Below are 17,193 nucleotides of genomic sequence, written 5' to 3'. Positions count from 1 at the left end.
CTCCGTGCTTCCTAGGGGCCACGTGGAAGGCAGCTGGGCTCAAGCTCAAAGAAGAAGCCTGAGGAATGAGGAAACCCCACCTTCTTTCTTGGAATCTCTGCTTCTCAGCCAGTCTGTCACTGACCCTCCTCCCAGGAGGCCCATTCTGAAAGGCAGAAGACTGATAGTAACCTCTCCCAGAAGTGCTGTGATGCCAACTCCTGAACGCATGGAAGGTCCTCACACATGTGCCCCACACAGAACACATGTGATTATATCTTATCATCTCAAGCTACACCAGCCAGTCTGCTGTTTGTTTGCTGATCCCCTGCCACTCTTCAAGGTCCTCAGCCTGCATCTTTGCAGTGGGTAGGGTGGTGCAGGCATGTAATCCCAGGACTCAGAAAGCTGAGGTAGGGAGTTCCGGGCCAGCTTCAGCTACAGAGCGAGACTCTTGTCTAAATAAACAAGCAAATAACTAAGTAAAGCTGTGCCCTGTGGCCTCAGGAGTTAACGTGGACTACTTTGGCCCGTCCTCCAAACTGGCAGGGACTCCACTGTTCCCTGCACAACGCCCACACAAAGGAGAATGCCAGTTTCATATTCTATGGTTTACAAGATGGTTTCACTTCTGTTTCTACAATGTGGGGTAGTCAGGGCATTAGCGATCGCTCTCTGGTTCTCAACCATGAACTCTACCAGGCAGAGCATGGTTGGAGTCAGAGATGAAGACCTAACACCCAGCATACAGTGTAACTGCACAGTGGAGACTTCCACTCCAGCTCTGCCTGATTCCAAGCCCAGTTGGTTTTGACTTTTTTTTCCCCCCCTCAGCAATGAGCTTGGTTACAACCAGTTAAATGTATCCTCCTTCAAAAGAGGAGTTCAGATGCCAGAATTAGAGACAGCCACCCAATGAAAAGCAGATGTCCTGCCCCTTGTCTCTGGAGCAGCTCCCAGGAAAGGGAGGACAACTGGCTGATGGGTGGCCCCTGCAGCCACCCCACCCATGAGCTCAGCTCCTGGCAGAGAGTTCTTCTTCATAAAGAAGTAAGCCTCCTGGGCGCAGAAGAGACACACAACAGAGCTGGGGCCAGACCACAAGGCTGCTTCACCCCAGGGGTCAGAACAAGGAATGTCCACGGCCAGCATGTTTTCATTAACTCTCTCTAGCCTTAGCCACCCTGGAAGGCAGATGCTATGCCTGTTTTTCAGATGAGAAATGTTTCTTTGGTTCTTTTCTGAGGCAGGTTCTCACTATGTAGCCACAGCTTGCATGGAACTCACTGTTATGTGGACCAGCCTGGCTGGCTTCCAGCTCACATTGGTCTCACCCCTGCCCCTGCCCCTGCCCCTGTGTCTGCGCCTGCGCCTCAAGGGCTGTGATTACAGGTGTACACCACCCCACTGAGCTATGTGGCTTTCCAAACTAGCTAATAGGGACATCAGAATAGGAACCAGAAGAGTCTGTGAGACTCCACAGTCAGGCCAGCCTGCAGGTGTGATCTTCACCTTGGGAGCCTTCCCTCTTGCAACTGGCCAAACAAGAAGGAAGCTGTTTTGAGTGCCTAGAGACCACATCTTCCCTGTCCAATCACAGGGTCAAGATTGCCTTACTCACCCTGGTCTTTAGGGTCAAGGAGTTAGCGCCCAGCCACTATAAAGGCTCTAACAGTTCCCAGCAAGTCAAGGGCCTTGGTGAGGAAGACAGGGCAGGCATGGCTCATGAGGATGGAGGTTGTGTAGCAAGAAGGTAAAGGCAAAACAGGAAAAGCAGGTACAGATTGTGACTGTGAGGGCCCTGTGTCATGGCCTCAGCTTTACAAGCCCTCTCTGGGGGCACTATTTCTGTAACTGACATGCCCACTTCCGTGTCAAGGAAGGCCTGAGGTTATTAGTGTGGAGCAGCACTCAGGCCAAGCAAGGGGAAGCCGAGGCTGATCCCGAGCCCATGTGTACTGGTGTGGGTAGGACCCAAGTTCCTGAACCGCAGCAGAGCCCTGCTCTCATTCATTTAACAAACCACAGCCACAGCGACAAAGCAGGAACAATGCAACCGAACTCCACCCAAGGCCCAAGCCTCCCTCCAGCCAGTGCAGGAGAGCCCAGACACAGCACAAGTTTCTAGAAGACCCAGCAGGTTGGACAGCGCAAGTGCTTGGCTTTGGCTTCACACCCAGAAGCGCCCTAATGTCCCCAGTGAGTGCAGCTTTGGTTTCTCTTGTGTGTCCTGCCCACCACACTGTATACCGCCCCGCGCCCCATTCTCCTGCCCTTCTTCACCAGGCAGTGCATGTTGACCCTACAGACTTCCATCTGACAACTTGAGTCTCCTTCCTGGAAATCACTCCGTTGTGATTACCATCTGACCCTCCATCTTAACAAATGTACAATGAGGCAGAGGCAGGCAGATCGCTGTGAGTTCGAGGCCAGCCTGGTCTACAAAGCGAGTCCAGGACAGCCAGGGCTACACAGAGAAACCCTGTCTTGAAAAAAACAAAAACAAAACAAAACAGTAAACAAGTGGGGGGAAGCGCCACTGTTAGAGTTGTGGCTTAGCATGGATGAGGCCCTGCGTTCAGTCTCTACCACCAAATAAACTAGGGTTGGTAATGCACACCCCGTGATACCAGCATCTGAGTGGTGGAGGCAGCAAAGGCATCCTCAAGTTCAAGGCCAGTTTAGGCTACGTGGGGCCATGCGGAAATGGGGAGGGTGCACTCAGCAAGATGGGCTAAAGACGATATGGTGCTTTCTGTGCAAGCATGGTGGCCTGGGTTAGATCCCCACAACCCCTCGAACAAGTGGAAGGAGAGAATAGACTCCACAAAATTGTCCTCTGACCTCCACATGCACGCTATGGGCACACACAGGGAAGTGGGGAGGGGGTGAAGAAGAGAGGGATGCAGGCAGGGGGAGGGGACTGGGGGGCAAGAATAGCAGCTCTGCTATTGCTTCATTCTTGCAAGATCTGTCATAGCTCCACCAGACCCAGCTCAAGTGCCACCCCCACACCAGGAAGATTTTTTCCATCAGCTCAGCAGTCATGTTTTCCTCCTCTGAACAATTCTTTTTTTTTTTTCCTTGCTTTCATTTTTCTATTTATTTATTTGCTTGCTTATTTATTTTGAAACTGCCTTGGCAGTCCTAGAATTCACCATGCAGACCATCTGGCCTCGAACTCACAGAGACTCTCCTGCCTCTGCTTTTGGAGTGCTGGGATTAAAAGCACGTGCCATCGTGCCCAGCACTCTCTGAGCAACTTTTAAGAAGCTACCTACGAACTATTGTCTCATAGTCCATCGATCTCCCACACTGCTGTGAGAAGCTGGAGATAGCTCCACGTTGCTGGGCCCAACAGACCCCAAAACAAAAAGCTTGGAACTCCCTGTTCCTTAGTGGACAGCCCTCTCATACAGGGGCATGATGACATAAATTAGGCATCAAGAATTCACAGTCATAAGAAAAAAAAATTCACAGTAGAAAGAGAAAACAGACTCCCAAAAGTTGTCCTCTGAACTCCACATCATGGCACATGCAGGGAAAATAATAATAATAATAATAAATAATAATAATAATAATAATTTAATTTTCTTTAAATGCTGCATATTCAGTGCAGACACAATCTCTCTTTTGGCATGATTTTGCTCCTTGGATGACTGAAACTGCACATAAAGAACCTGAGGATGCAGGAGGCTGACTGCACTGGCACTGTGGTAGACTGTGGAGGGGCAGAGTCTCAGAATTGCCCTACTCTAAGCCACAGGACTAGTCACACAAAGCCCCAGACCTTTGAAGGAAAAGGAAAAGATGGCTTAATCACCTTTGTCAGGAGCAAACTGCAAAAGGCGTGCTTCGGCGGCTTGGCCTATAGGAGAGGTGACCACACGGAAGGTTACGGTGACCTGTTGCAGTAACTGTTCTCTGTTTGCCCAAGTTCTAGCAGTGCCTTCCAGAACATGTTCTTCTCCTTCGGAATTCTATGAAACCAAGCTCTGTTGCCAAAGAAAGATGAAGAAATAAGGTGTGACCTCTCAGCTGCGCGCTGTGGCTCACACCTGTAATCTAACAATCACAACATTGAGGCAGGAAGATTTCCACAACGTCAAGGCTAGCCTGAGCTATTTAGTGAATTCCAGCCAGCCTGAGCTATTAAGTGAGACACTATCTCAAAAACAGGAGGAGGGTAACAAGATGCCTGTGCTGGCTACTTTTATGTCAACTTGATGCTAGAGGCATCAGAGAGGAAGGTGCCTCAATTAAGAAACTGCCTCCACAAGATGGTGCTGCAGAGCATTTTCTTAATTAGTGATTGATGTAGGAGAACCCGGCCCACTGCAGGTGGGGCCATCCCTGGGCTGGTGGTCCTGGGATCTATGAAAAAGCAAGCTGTAGCTGGCTTGAAGTGGCACACCTGTAATCGCAGCACTCCGGGAGGCAGAGGAAGGTGGATCTGTGTGAGTTCAAATCCAGCTTGGTCTACAAAATGAGTCCAGGACAGCCAAGGCTACTCAGAGAAACCCTGTCTGGAAAAAGAGAAAGAGAAAGAATAAAAGAAAGAAAGAGAGAGAGAGAGAGAGAGAGAGAGAGAGAGAAAGCAGGCTGAGCAGGCCCTGAGGAGCAAGCCAGTAAGCAGCACTCCTCCATGGCCTCTGCATCCGCTCCTGCCTCTAGGATCCTGCTTTGTTTAAGTTCCTGTCCTGACTTCCTTCAGTGATAATCAGTGATGTGGAAGTGTGAGCCTTTCCTCCCCAAGTTGCTTTGGTCACGGTGTTTCATCATAGCAACAGTAACCTGAACTAAGACGGTGGCTCAGTGGGTGAGGGTGCCTACCATCAGGACGGATAGCCTGAGTTCTACTCCCAGGACCTGTTTGGTGGAGGGAGATGATAGAATCTCACAACTTACCCTCTGACTTCCATGCATGTGTCCTGGCACATAGATATGCACACTCATGCACACACACACACACACACACACACACACACACACACACAATTTTAAAACAAATTTATTAATTAAATAAAACATAACAAAACAAAAGTTTGGCTCCTTCCATTTCCACATCCAGAAAGGAGACCACAAAGAAAGTTGCTCAGCAACTCTGAGATTCCATCTTACACCCATCAGAATGGCTAAGATCAAAAACTCAAGCGACACCACATGCTGGCAAGGATGTGGGGAGAGAGGAACACTCCTTCATAGCTGGTGGGAATGCAAACTAGTACAGCCACTTTGGAAATCTATCTGGTGCTATCTCAGAAAAATGGGAATAGGGCTTCCTCAAGACCCAGCTATTCCACTCCTTGGAATATACCCAGAAGATGCTCCAGCACACAACAAGAAAATTTGCTCAACCATGTTCATAGCAGCCTTATTCATAATAGCCAGAACATGGAAACAGCCTAAGTGTCCCTCAGTAGAAGAGTGGATAAAGAAACTGTGGTACATATACACTATGGAATACTACTCAGCTATTAAAAACAAGGAATTCCCGAAATTTGTGGATAAATGGATTGAGCTAGAAATGATCATAATGAGTGAGTTAACCCAGAAGCAGAAAGAATCAAATGGTATATACTCACTTATATCTGCATACTAGCCCAAGGGGCATGTCCCACGAAAGCCTTCACTTACCAGGAAACTGGGACAGAGGGGAAGGCATCCTATTGGGACTCTAAATGAGAGACGCATGGGAGAATAGCAAAATAAAAGGATACAGAGGGTCCTAGAAATCTACAAGTAGAACAATATGATAGGCAGATTTGGGCCCAGGGGTCCCGCTCAAACTAAGGCACCAGCCAAGGACAATACAGGAGGTAAACTTTAAACCCCTTCCCAGATCTAGCCAATGGTCAGAATATTCTCCACAGTTGAGTGGAGAGTGTGATATGACTTTCTCACGTACTATGGTGTCTCATATTTGACCATGTCCCCTGGAGGGGGAGACCTGGTGGCACTCAGAGGAAGGACAGCAGGTAGCCAAGAAGAGACTTGATACCCTATGAGAATATATAGGGGGAGGTAATCCCCCTCAGGAACAGTCATAGGGGAGGGGAATAATGGGAAAATGGGGGGGAGGAATGGGAGGATACAAGGGATGGGATAAACATTGAGATGTAACAAGAATAAATTAATAAAAAAAAAAAAAGAAAGAAAGTTGCTCAGGATAGGGACAGGACCTGCATTCAACTCAATTCCAGCCAGCAACAGCCACTAAGCACCTACTGTGAGCAGCACCGGAGCCTCAGGGTGAGGACAGTTGACAGGCAGGATCTCTACTCACCCCAGGCCAGGCAGACAAAAGAGACCTAGGACTGCAAGGGTGGCAAGAAGGGCTGCCAACAGTTAGAATCAGCAGTGAGGCACAGACCATGGGTTGGAGCCAGCCTCCTGTGTTGAAATCCCAGATGCCCTACTTGATGACTATGGGGCTTTGAGTAGGCTTTCTGGGCCCTGGGCTCTCGTCTTTGAAATTGGACCTGAATAATTCTTCCAACCCTGTCGTAAGGATTAACTAAGATTTAGCCTATGTAGCTGAACGCCTGACAGAAGGTAGGTGTTAGTTATTGCTATTGATATTGTGACTCATGACACCCTGAGAAGGGGAGGGAACCTTGTAGAAGTTGCATTTGAGCTGGGCCTTGAAGGTAAAAAGGATTCCAGCAGGTGGTGACAGAGATGGAAAATGGGTGTGCACCAAGTTATAGAGGCAAGACAAGTGAGCTGGAGAAATTCCTGTGTCCTGTGCGTTGGGAGAAGCACTGGGTACAATTGTCAGACTGCAAACACTGAAGATTCCACATCTCCCTAGTGCTGAACGCATCCCCCACCTGGTGCGCTCACAGGCACCCAGAAATGAGGCTGAGGGCAAAGGCTCAGAGGCATTGTTCATTCATTCAATAAATATTTAATAAGCATCTGCTGTGTCTGGGCCCTTGGAGCAAGAAGGTGAACTAGGAAGCAGACAGTACTTGAGTCAACCTATAAAGAAGGCCACTTCACACAGTGATGAAGCCACATCCTTAGTACCAAGCTGAGTGACTCAGGGTGACCAGGAAAGATTGTCTATATGGGGGATGGATGAGTGACATTGATGGCCAGAAGGTAGAAATAGTCCTGAGAATACCTGGGCTGAGGGAAAGCAAGAGAAAGGCCTAGATGAGGCATGTATACTCCTTATATCACCAAGGCCCTGGGGTCAGGGAGGGATGGACCAGGTGAGGCCAGGAAGGCACATGGAGGTAGGGTCCTGCGGGGCCGTGAGTCAAATCCTAAGTGTTCTAGGAAGCCAAGGAGGTTTTGAAATGGCTAAGGTAATGCCGCCCTGTTCTGACACCATTTTGTATCTGCTTAGACAGTTCTGAGGCCTCCACCCGCCTCCCTGCACAGTCACATCTGCCTTGGCAACACATTTGAGATACCCCATGGCCTTGACGATGGTCCAGAGATATTAACCAAAGTAATTGACAGGTTGTGTCCAAATAACTACTATGCTCTGCCAAGACTGAACGTTTCAAGGTTATTCTGACCCCTCGTCTAACTTTGATGTATCTTTATGGGTTTTGTCATTAAAAACTCTCTCCCTGAAACTGGGCTCCAAAGAGACTTTTCAGAGGCTCAAGCCTGCTCTTGGTCTTGGCCATCAACAAAAGGACTTAAAACTCTTCACTGATCTAATCAGCACAGTTGTCAATAATTGTCTCTCGTGGATCGGTACACTTCTATACAGGAAATGACATAACCTGGTATACGCATGCGGAGCTGGGATGGAGGCTCGCCTGGTGGCCTGCCTGCCTGCCTGCTGGGTTAGTTTCTTTCCTGTTGCTCTGACAAAACACCACTAGCAAAAGCAACTAACGGAAGGAAGGCTTGCTCCCCTCTTGTCATTTTTCCTGTCACTCTGGGTCCACCCAGAGAAAGACCCTCAAGTAACTTCAGAGGAAAGTAAATTCCAGCCTGTTCTGGCTGTTTTCCTGAGTTTTCACAAGGCTGCAAGGCTCCACTAAGCTCAGAGCATGTGCATTGAGCTATGTTTGCTCATATGACCATACATCTCAAGCTGAGCTATTAACAGGGAGAGGACTAAGCTGACAGCTCAGCCCCCACAGGAAATCCCTGGGCTGAGTAACCGGGCCCCATTTTCAAAGCCTTTTTTTCTACCCCTAACTCTGGATGCAACCTCTGATAATTATGCTCTCTGGAATCCACAGGGTAGAGTAAATGTTCTCCCTAGCCCTCCCGCCTCTTTCAGATCAAAGACTCCATGGAGAGTTGTTGGGAGTTCAGACTTGGGATTAGTCAGAAGCAGTTGTTAAGAATTACCTGACCTTTAATCTCAGCACTTGGAAGACAGAGGCAGGGGGATCTCTGTGAGTTCAAGGCTAGCCAGCCTAGTTCCAAGCTATTTCAGGTTGCATAGAGAGACCTTGTCCTAAGAAAGAGGAGAAGGAGGATGAGGAAGAGGAAGAGTCCGAGCTAGTCTTTGGCAGAGGAACATTCTAGAAGTGTTAACCCATATGATTTTTTCCCCCTTTTATTTTCCTTTTTTCTCTTAGCTCTTCGTTGATTCGGCGGCCGAGGAGGCCCCAGGACTGTGAAGGAACAAAGCAATGAAAGGGGAAAGTCTTTTCCTGACTTTTACGATTCAGACACCAGCCCTCCGGAGCATGGAAAAAACTCCGGGTGCCAGCTGAGTGTAAGAGGCAGGCCTCAGAGCCCTGCTACGTGCCAGCTGAAAGAGATTGCCAGGACGGAGGGCAAGGTGGGGAGTGAAAAAGCAAGTGTCGCTAAGTGCTGGTGGTCCCCACTAAGACCTTCTGTTCCCTCCAGTGCAGGCAGAAAAAGGAGTTTGAGAAAATACAGAGAAAAGGGGATTCATTGGAAGTGGAGGTAAAGAAAAAAAGAGGACAACTGACTACAAATATGATCAAAATATAAACTTGTATTGCTGCCTATGGTAGCTCACTCCTTTAATCCCAGCACTCAGGAGGCAGAGACAGGTGGGTCTCTATAAATCTGAGGTCAACCTAGTCTTTTAAAAAGTGACCAAAGCATAGTAATTATAAAGGCTGAAGCAAGAGAGACTTTAAAGATATTTGCAGCCAAGAATGGCAGTTCACATCTGTAATCACATCCCTCAGGAGACTGAGGCAGGAGACTCATGAACATGGTGCTAAACAGAGCAAGTTGCCTTTGGCGTCTTCTTTATAGGACAGAGAAAGGCACCCATGAAGTGAGATCTCAATGATACGGCTGTCTAAACCAAACCTGAGCAATGACAACACTAGGTGGCACACCACTGTGAATAGGGGAACTCTCACAGGACCCCACCCCTCGATGAAGGGCTATTGGCAATGAACAAGTACTTGGAAAAACAATTAGTCTCCCCCAGGCATGAGGCTCCTGATTAGTTACCCAATACCAAATGGTTGGACTTAAAGAAGTGTATAAACACGCAGCACTAAGTGACCTCAGCAGATTGTATTCACATAGTTATCTGTTTATATATGTAAAAATAATAAAGAAAATGAGGCCATGAGGAGTGGAGGAATGAGGGGCTTACAGAGGAGGTTGAGGGGGATTACAGAACTACAGTATACTTACACAAAACTAAAAATGATAAATTTAATTCAATTTTTAAAATCTTCTTAAAGAGCTGTTTTAATTCCATCCAACCACACCAACTGGGATATTTATTTTTAAATGGTCACGGTGGACTATTTTCATCTGGTAAGTTAATGTTGAAGGTCACCAGGGTTGACTGAATTTTTGTATCTGTAGCACTAAGATACATTCTTTTTTATTGTTCTTTGTTTTAGAATAAGTCAGGGGCTGGAGACATGGCTCAATGAGCAGAGTACCTGCCTAATATGCACAAAACTATGAGTTTAACCCTCGGCAACACCTAAGTTAGGAGTGTTAGGGGAAGTTCAAGGTCAGCCTTGGCTACCGAATGAGATCCTATCTCAAAAGTAAAACTTAAATTAAAAGCAGTGCAATTTAGTAATTGCAAAAAAAAAAAAAAAAAATTGCCTTTTGCAATATTTTTAATTTTGAGAAAATTTGCATATTGATTTACTAGCTATTTATGTAACACTTAACATATCCAACTATAACAACAAAACAAAACAAACAAACAAACAAAAAACCCAAAGGACTACTAGAGAAATATGTAGGCCATTGAATAAACAGTTGTGTTTTCATACATATTCATGTGTGTTCTGACTTTTGTTTATTTTCATTGGCATGGTTTTATAGACACTTAGTTCCCAGGCCCCAGCACAGCACAGGAGCAGCCAGACTGTTGAGCTGGTGAAATGGCTCAGAAGTTAAAGGCACTTGCCTCTAGGCCAGACAAGACGCGTTCAATTCCCAGGACCCCCATGATGACCCCCACAAGTTGTCCTCTGACCTCCACACTAATGCCATGGTGTGTGCATGTGTTACATATTGTGTGATAGACAATGCGTGTGTGCCATATATGTGCTATAAGTAAAATATATAAGCATAAGAATATAACTGTATCAATTAGAAAATATAAACTATATATGATAGATAGTAGATTAGATTAGATAGAAAAAGGGAAATGTTACTTCATTGTGGAGCCCCTCTTTTGGGGACCCTGAATCACCGTGTACATGATAATGGACTAAAATAGACTGACGAGGAAGGAAAGCATCAGTCTGTTGGCTGGGGAAGCAGCTTTGGAGCCTCAGCAGATTCCTCTTGGTGAGACATCAACTGGTACTCAGACTCTTGGAGCTTAAAGAAGCCCTGACCCCCACCCTATCCCCTTTCCATGGACTGCAGCTGGAGCCCTGCTAAGCCACTCCCGCAATCAACAATAGAACTTGGTGCCGGCCCACATCTGCCACCACATCAGCTTGTCTTTCCTGTGGCTGCCAGCTGAAAGCAGAGCTATGTAATCCACAGTTCACACTGGGGACAGGGGAACCTCAGCAGTGACTAGCCAAATATGTGAATGGATACAAGCCCAGGGCAAGGAAGGTGGGAGAGGGTAGACAGGCACAGAGGTCAGAACCCAAGTGACTCACAGAAGAAGAAAGAACCTGCAGAGGTAAGCAATGGAGTGAGCGAGCATCCTGGGAAAGGTCAACAAGCGAATTGTTGTTCTTCTGTCAACCTCCAAATCCCCAAAGCAAGCCAGTAGAAGAGATGGGAACCAGTCTCCTCTCAGTAGCTTAATCATCCACACCCCTCAAAGGGAACTTAGTCCCAAGAGAAGAACCTGCTGGTTCTTCTGGAACACCCTTGCAAGGCACGTCCCCAGCTCTCACCCTCTGCCTGCCCCACCTTTCCATCTGCAAACTTCAGTTCAGTCACACCTCCTGAGGACAGTGCCTGCCTAGCTGGGGAGCCAAGAAAGCACCCAGATTTGTAATATGCCTAAGCCTACCTCCACCCTCCCCAAAGCCCTTGGGCTCCGGGAACAGAGACAGCCAAGTTGTTTCATGCCTGAGTGTAATTGGCAGTTTGCGGGTGGTGTTTAACCACGAGATGCTACTCTGCAGCCTTGAAAGTTGTAAGCTCAAGGACAGCCTGGTCTACTCAGTGAGTTCCAGGCCAACAAGGGCTACACAGAGACCCTGTCTCAAAAAACCAAGATGGAAAGAGACAGTGGAAGATAATACATGTCGATCTCTGGCCTCTACACATGCCCACACATGCTAGTGAACCTCCACATAAACACACACACACACACACACCACCACCACCACCACCACCACCACATGCACGCACGCGCATTTCAAAAGACAATACAAGACAGAACATTAAATGGGAAAAGCAAGATCAGGAGCTTAAGGCCAGCCTCAGTTGTATAGCAAGTTCCAGGCCAACTTGGGCTGCATGAGACCCTGTCGTAGAAAACAGATGAACCGTGAAGTAAGCAAGAGGCTCAGCAGACAAAGATACTTGCTGTACAAGCCTGGTGACCTGAGTTCAGTCCCTGCAAGCATGCAAAGGTGGAACGAGAGAATTAACTCCACAAAGCTGTCTCTGACCTCTATACCTAGGCCCTATAGCATGTGCACATACAATAAAGATAAATAAAAAGTCAGGAAAAAAATTAAACAAGCAAAAAAAGAAGTGCACAATCACAATAAATCTGCATTGGCTATAAGCTTTTGAAGGAGACTGCACTGGGTTCGTTCTAACCCTAGGTGGAGACTGTGCACTTTAACTTAATTAAGCATTTTATTTATTTATTTTGTGTATGAGTGTTCTGCTGTCTACATGTGCATCTGCAGGTCAGAAGAGGGCATTAGATTCCAGTATAGATGATTGTGAGCCACCATGTGGTTGCTGGGAATTGGACTCAGGACCTTCAAAAGAACAGACAATGCTCTTATCCACTGAGCCATCTCTCCAGCCCACTTAATTTACTTTAAGCTGTACCACGTCTCCATGCAACTGTGTCATAGTTGGACTGAGCGATAGCTATCTACTTGAATTCTGTCATCTAGATAAATACTCACCAACTATAATTTAGCGATCTCCTTTCGGCATTCTAGAGTCAGTAGAATGGATACATGACTGGTGGTTTGAATAGGAATGGCCCCTATAGATTCATGTGTTTGAGTTCTTGGCCCATAGGAAGCAGCACTATCAGGAGGTGTGGCCTTGTTGGAGTAGGTGTGGCCTTGCCTGAGGAAGCATGTCACTGTGAGAGTGGGCTTTGAGGTCTCTGGAGCTCAAGTCAGTTCCTTCCTGCTGCCTGCTGATGCAGGTGTAGAACTCTCAGCTACTTCTACAGCACTGTGTCTGTCTGCGAGCCACCGTGCTTCCCTCTGTGATGGTCACGGACTAAACCTCTGAAGCCAGCCCCAACTAAATAGTTTAGCGTCGCCATGGGCTGGCCAGTCTTGATGCACACCTTTAATCCCAGCACTCAGGAGGCAGAGGCAGGTGGATCTCTGTGGGTTCAAGGCCAGCCTGGTCTACAGAGGGTGCTCTAGGACAGCCAGGGCTACACAGAGAAACACTTTCTTGGAAAAGAAAGAAAGGAAGAAAAAAGAAAGAAAGAAAGAAAGAAAGTTGCCATGGTCACTGTGTCTCTTCACAGCAATAAACCCTCTAACTAAGACAATGACCACTATTTTAGGTCCTCTTTTAAAAAGCTCAAAGGGAAGGCTGGAGAGAAAGATGGCTTAGTGGTTAGGCACACTGGTTGCTCTTCCTGAGGACCTGGGTTTGGTTTCCCAAACCCTCATGGCAGCTTACATTGGCTGTAACTCCAGTTTGAGGGGATCTCAGGCATGTACATGGTACACAGACATACATGTAGGCAGAACACCTATACACATAAAATAATTTTTCAAAAGTTCTGAGGATCTAGGCATCATCGCTGCTCAGAAAAACAACTACCTGCTCAGAAGGTGCCAAGCCCTTCCATGGAGGGTTCTAGATCAATAGGTGCCAAGCCCTTCCTAGGAGGGGTCTAGATCAATGCAGGGGGTCAGCCTTGGGATGGAAGAAAATGAATCAAACTCATGAGGGGGAAAAAAAATCTCAGAGCTAGCCACTGGTGGGGAGGACACAGAGACGGGCTTCTGCAGCTTGCCCAGCAGTTGACCTCATCGTGAGCTGACCCCAGCCCGTGTGGTCTGACCAGTCCTTCTGTGGCACAGGCAGATGATCACTAGGCCCAGGATGACCCACCCTGAGCTTCCAACCTGACTTCTGCACCATGTTGGGACTTGTTACTCCAGCTTCTGCTTTCTGGGACAGGCTAAGCACTGAAGCCAGGGGATAAACATCTCGTCTTAGGCAATACCTCCTGGCAGCACCTGGTGGAGGCCACTACAGGCTTCACCCTCCTCCTGCCACGGCCACTAGATTCATAAGGGAGAACAAGAAAAAGGCTCACTAGGAGACACTGAACATGGCCCAACAACCTGGCGCCCACATGCGTACTCACATGGTACCCACACATGCCAGGAGTGTGGGGGAAGGGCCAGTTGACCTAGGGACTTGAGAATCCAAATGCTCAGGTAAAAGGCATCCAGGCCCATCAGTTCCCCCTTGACTGTGCGTGAGGTTCCTCCTGACCGTTTCTGAAGTTGGGGCCAACATATTTATATCACTACAGAAGGCTCCCAGCTCAGACCTCAGAATTCTCCATCAAGCTAGGGATCAGGACTCCACGAAACCAGTCACGGCTAATGCAGGAAGGAAGGAGGGTGGAGGGACCAGTAGGAGATGTGCCAATTCAACACTACCTTCATGGTCCTAGCAACCAAGTGGTTTCTATTTCCCAAGGGGATCGTCTTTGCACAGTATATCTGCCCCCAGTGCAGCCAGAGATGGCAGCCCCTAGCTCTCCCCCAGGTGCTAAGCAAGCTTAGGGCTCTAGCCCATAAGTCAAGGGGTCAGGTGGGGTAGGGATGCTTTAGGGCCTTGGCTAACACATCCCTGTGGAGGTTCAGAGAAGCAGGTGTTTCACAGATCCCAGGGAAGGGGAAAGGCTTGCCACTGCCAAGCAGGGCCCTCCCAGGGGCCAGGATGGACAAGGCTGTTCAGTCCTCTTAGTGGTAGCGGTGTGTGGACCACTGCCCCAAGGCTGACCTCCATCTTCTGGTCACTGTGTCCGAACAAAGCCATCACCCAGGAACAGCATTGCGCTTTCATGACCTGAGCCAGAGACCCAGTCAGAAAGGAAGAGTGACATGACGGGGAAGGGGGGAGAATGAGCCCCATAAATGAACTTGGAAGAAGAAGGGATTTGGAGGAGAGGACAGATGGAGGAGAGGACAGATGGAGGAGAGGACAGATGGAGGCAAGTGGCAAAAACTAATGCAGGGTCCAGACTATCCTGAACGCCATATAACTTAAGCCCTGTAGAAGGGCCTGAGTGCAGCTGTCCACAAAGGGTGCACACTACAGACTTCCATGAGTGTGTGTGTGTGTGTGTGTGTGTATGCACATTGCACACAAATATGTAAATATGACTTGTCTATGTGTGTGTAAGAGTGCACTGCACAGGGTGGAGGCCAGAGGTAGACATCAGGTGTCTTCCTTCATCCCTCTCCATCTTGTTCAGACAGGGCCTCTCACTGAACCTGAATGTGTGGCCCATTTAGTTAGACGGGTTCGCCAGCAAGCTTCCAGGTTCCCCTTGTCCCCACCTCCCCCAGGGCTGGGATTCCAGGCACACTTAGCTTTTTTGCATGGATGCTTGAAAGCCAAACTCAGTTCCTCACGCTTGCACAGCATGTATTGTGTGCCCACTGAGCCATCTCCCCAGATCACCTATGTCCGTTCTATTTATTTAGGTTTGGTTTTGTTTTTGGTTTTGTTTTGTTGTTGTTGTTGTTGTTGTTTGTTTGTTTGTTTATTCAAGACAGGGTCTTTCTGTGTAGCTTTGGCTGTCCTGGAACCTATTCTGTAGTCCAGGTTTGCCTCAAACTCAGAGATCCTCCTGCCTCTGCCTCCTGAGTGTTAGGATTAAAGGCATGCGCCACCACCACCGTTGGCACTATGTTCATTTTAAAGGCCCTTGTCTTTAAAATGGCACTCATACCATTCTGTGGCCAGGCACTGGGCTGTATCACTAAGTGGCCATGTCACACATCCAGGAAGGCTTCCCTGTTTATTATCTGGTTTGGAATTTGGGAGTGGAAAAATATGTAGAGACAATCTCACTCTAGGACTCAAAGACAGCGATTACGATGCTCTTCACAATGCTATCTGTGAAGGGAAGCATAAGAACTTTTTCTGGTGGTGGCGCAGCCCTTAGTCCCAGCACTTGGGAGGCAGAGGCAGGCGAATTGCTGTGAGTTCGAGGCCAGCCTGGTTTACAAAGCAAGTCTAGGACAGACAAGGCTACATGGAGAAACCCTGTCACAAAAAAAAAAAAAAAAAAAAAAAAGAACTCTTTCTACAGTTATGGCTACATCAGCCTCTGTGCTAGGTTCAGGCCAGAGACACAGAACTGAGCTAAGCCTATGGTTTGAACCGATGGACAGGACAGCTCAAGAACAGTGGGAAAGCACACACCACAGACCCAGGGCCTTTAGGAAAGAAGCAAGCCAAAATGCCCACAACTTTAAATCCCCTTCCGGTTACCTCATTAGATTCAAACAGCCCTCGGGGAGGATGTGACCTTAGGCAGGGCAACACTGTGTAGCAGGGGCAGACCCTGAAGTTACTGGAAGCTGAAGGCTCTCGGCCAACCAGAGTTCTCACAACCTCTAGGCAGAAGTTCATAAGGGATGGGGGGGGGGAGGGCCTGAAGTACCTCTCCAGTCTTCCCCAATTTCCAGTCCCACCACAGCACAGTAGGTACAGAGCTTCTATTGACAGAGTGGAGGATGAACATTTGAGACAATCTAGGAGTCTGAACAGGGTTTGTGGAAATGGAGACCGGCTGGGGAGTGCAAGCAAGCCAGGTCACGTGCTAAGACCCAAAGCACTGGAGAAGGGAAAGTGTAAACACTGAACATGGCCGTGGGAAGCAAGGAGGCTAAGGCCGAGGCCTGGGAACTGCTACCACTTGAGAACTGTCAACATCAAGAAAGAATAAGAAAGAATGGCCAAGGAAGGAAAACAGGAAAGAGCCAGAGTGTGGGAGAGCCTGGGAGAAAACGCAGCAAGAGGGAGGACGCTATAGGGTAAAGGCCAGGGAGAGGTCAAGCCAGATAAAGACTGAAGGTGCCCTCGCCTGGCCATCAGAAGGACAGGACTCAGCGATGGCTCTGGGAAGGAACAGGCCTGGGTGGGACCTGGGTCTCTGGTGTACATTACTAAGAAGAAGTCTCTGTTTGTTTACATCTGCTATATGCAGGGTCTAACCTGACCAACGATGCCCAAGTGACCCTTTGTGGGATGAAGTCTAGACCCTTTCCTTGGAGGAAGGCAGTAGGATCCCGGGGACATTTCAGAGTCCTCCGTTCTTGTCCTTCCCTGGGATTTGTGAAGAGAGGACACAGGTGTCCACATTTCCACGATCTCTGACTTGGTTTTCCACCCCCCTCGCACCCCAGCTGCCCGGAACACTCCACAAGTGGCCTGTTGTTTGACCTCAGTTTCAATGGGAACAGAAACTGGGTTTAAGAAAAGAGATTATTTACTTATTCCACAAAGAAGATGACCAAGTAAATAATGCATTATGCTAACTGGAGCCCAATCCCTGCCTCGTGCCCCCCCCCACCCCCCACCTCCTGTGTGGTGCCCGCCCCCACCCCCCACACC

The sequence above is a fragment of the Acomys russatus genome, chromosome 5 (genome assembly GCF_903995435.1).
Source record: "Acomys russatus chromosome 5, mAcoRus1.1, whole genome shotgun sequence".
NCBI lineage: Eukaryota > Metazoa > Chordata > Mammalia > Rodentia > Muridae > Acomys > Acomys russatus.
The sequence above is the reverse complement of the archived record's forward strand: the minus strand, read 5'-3'. Positions refer to the sequence as shown.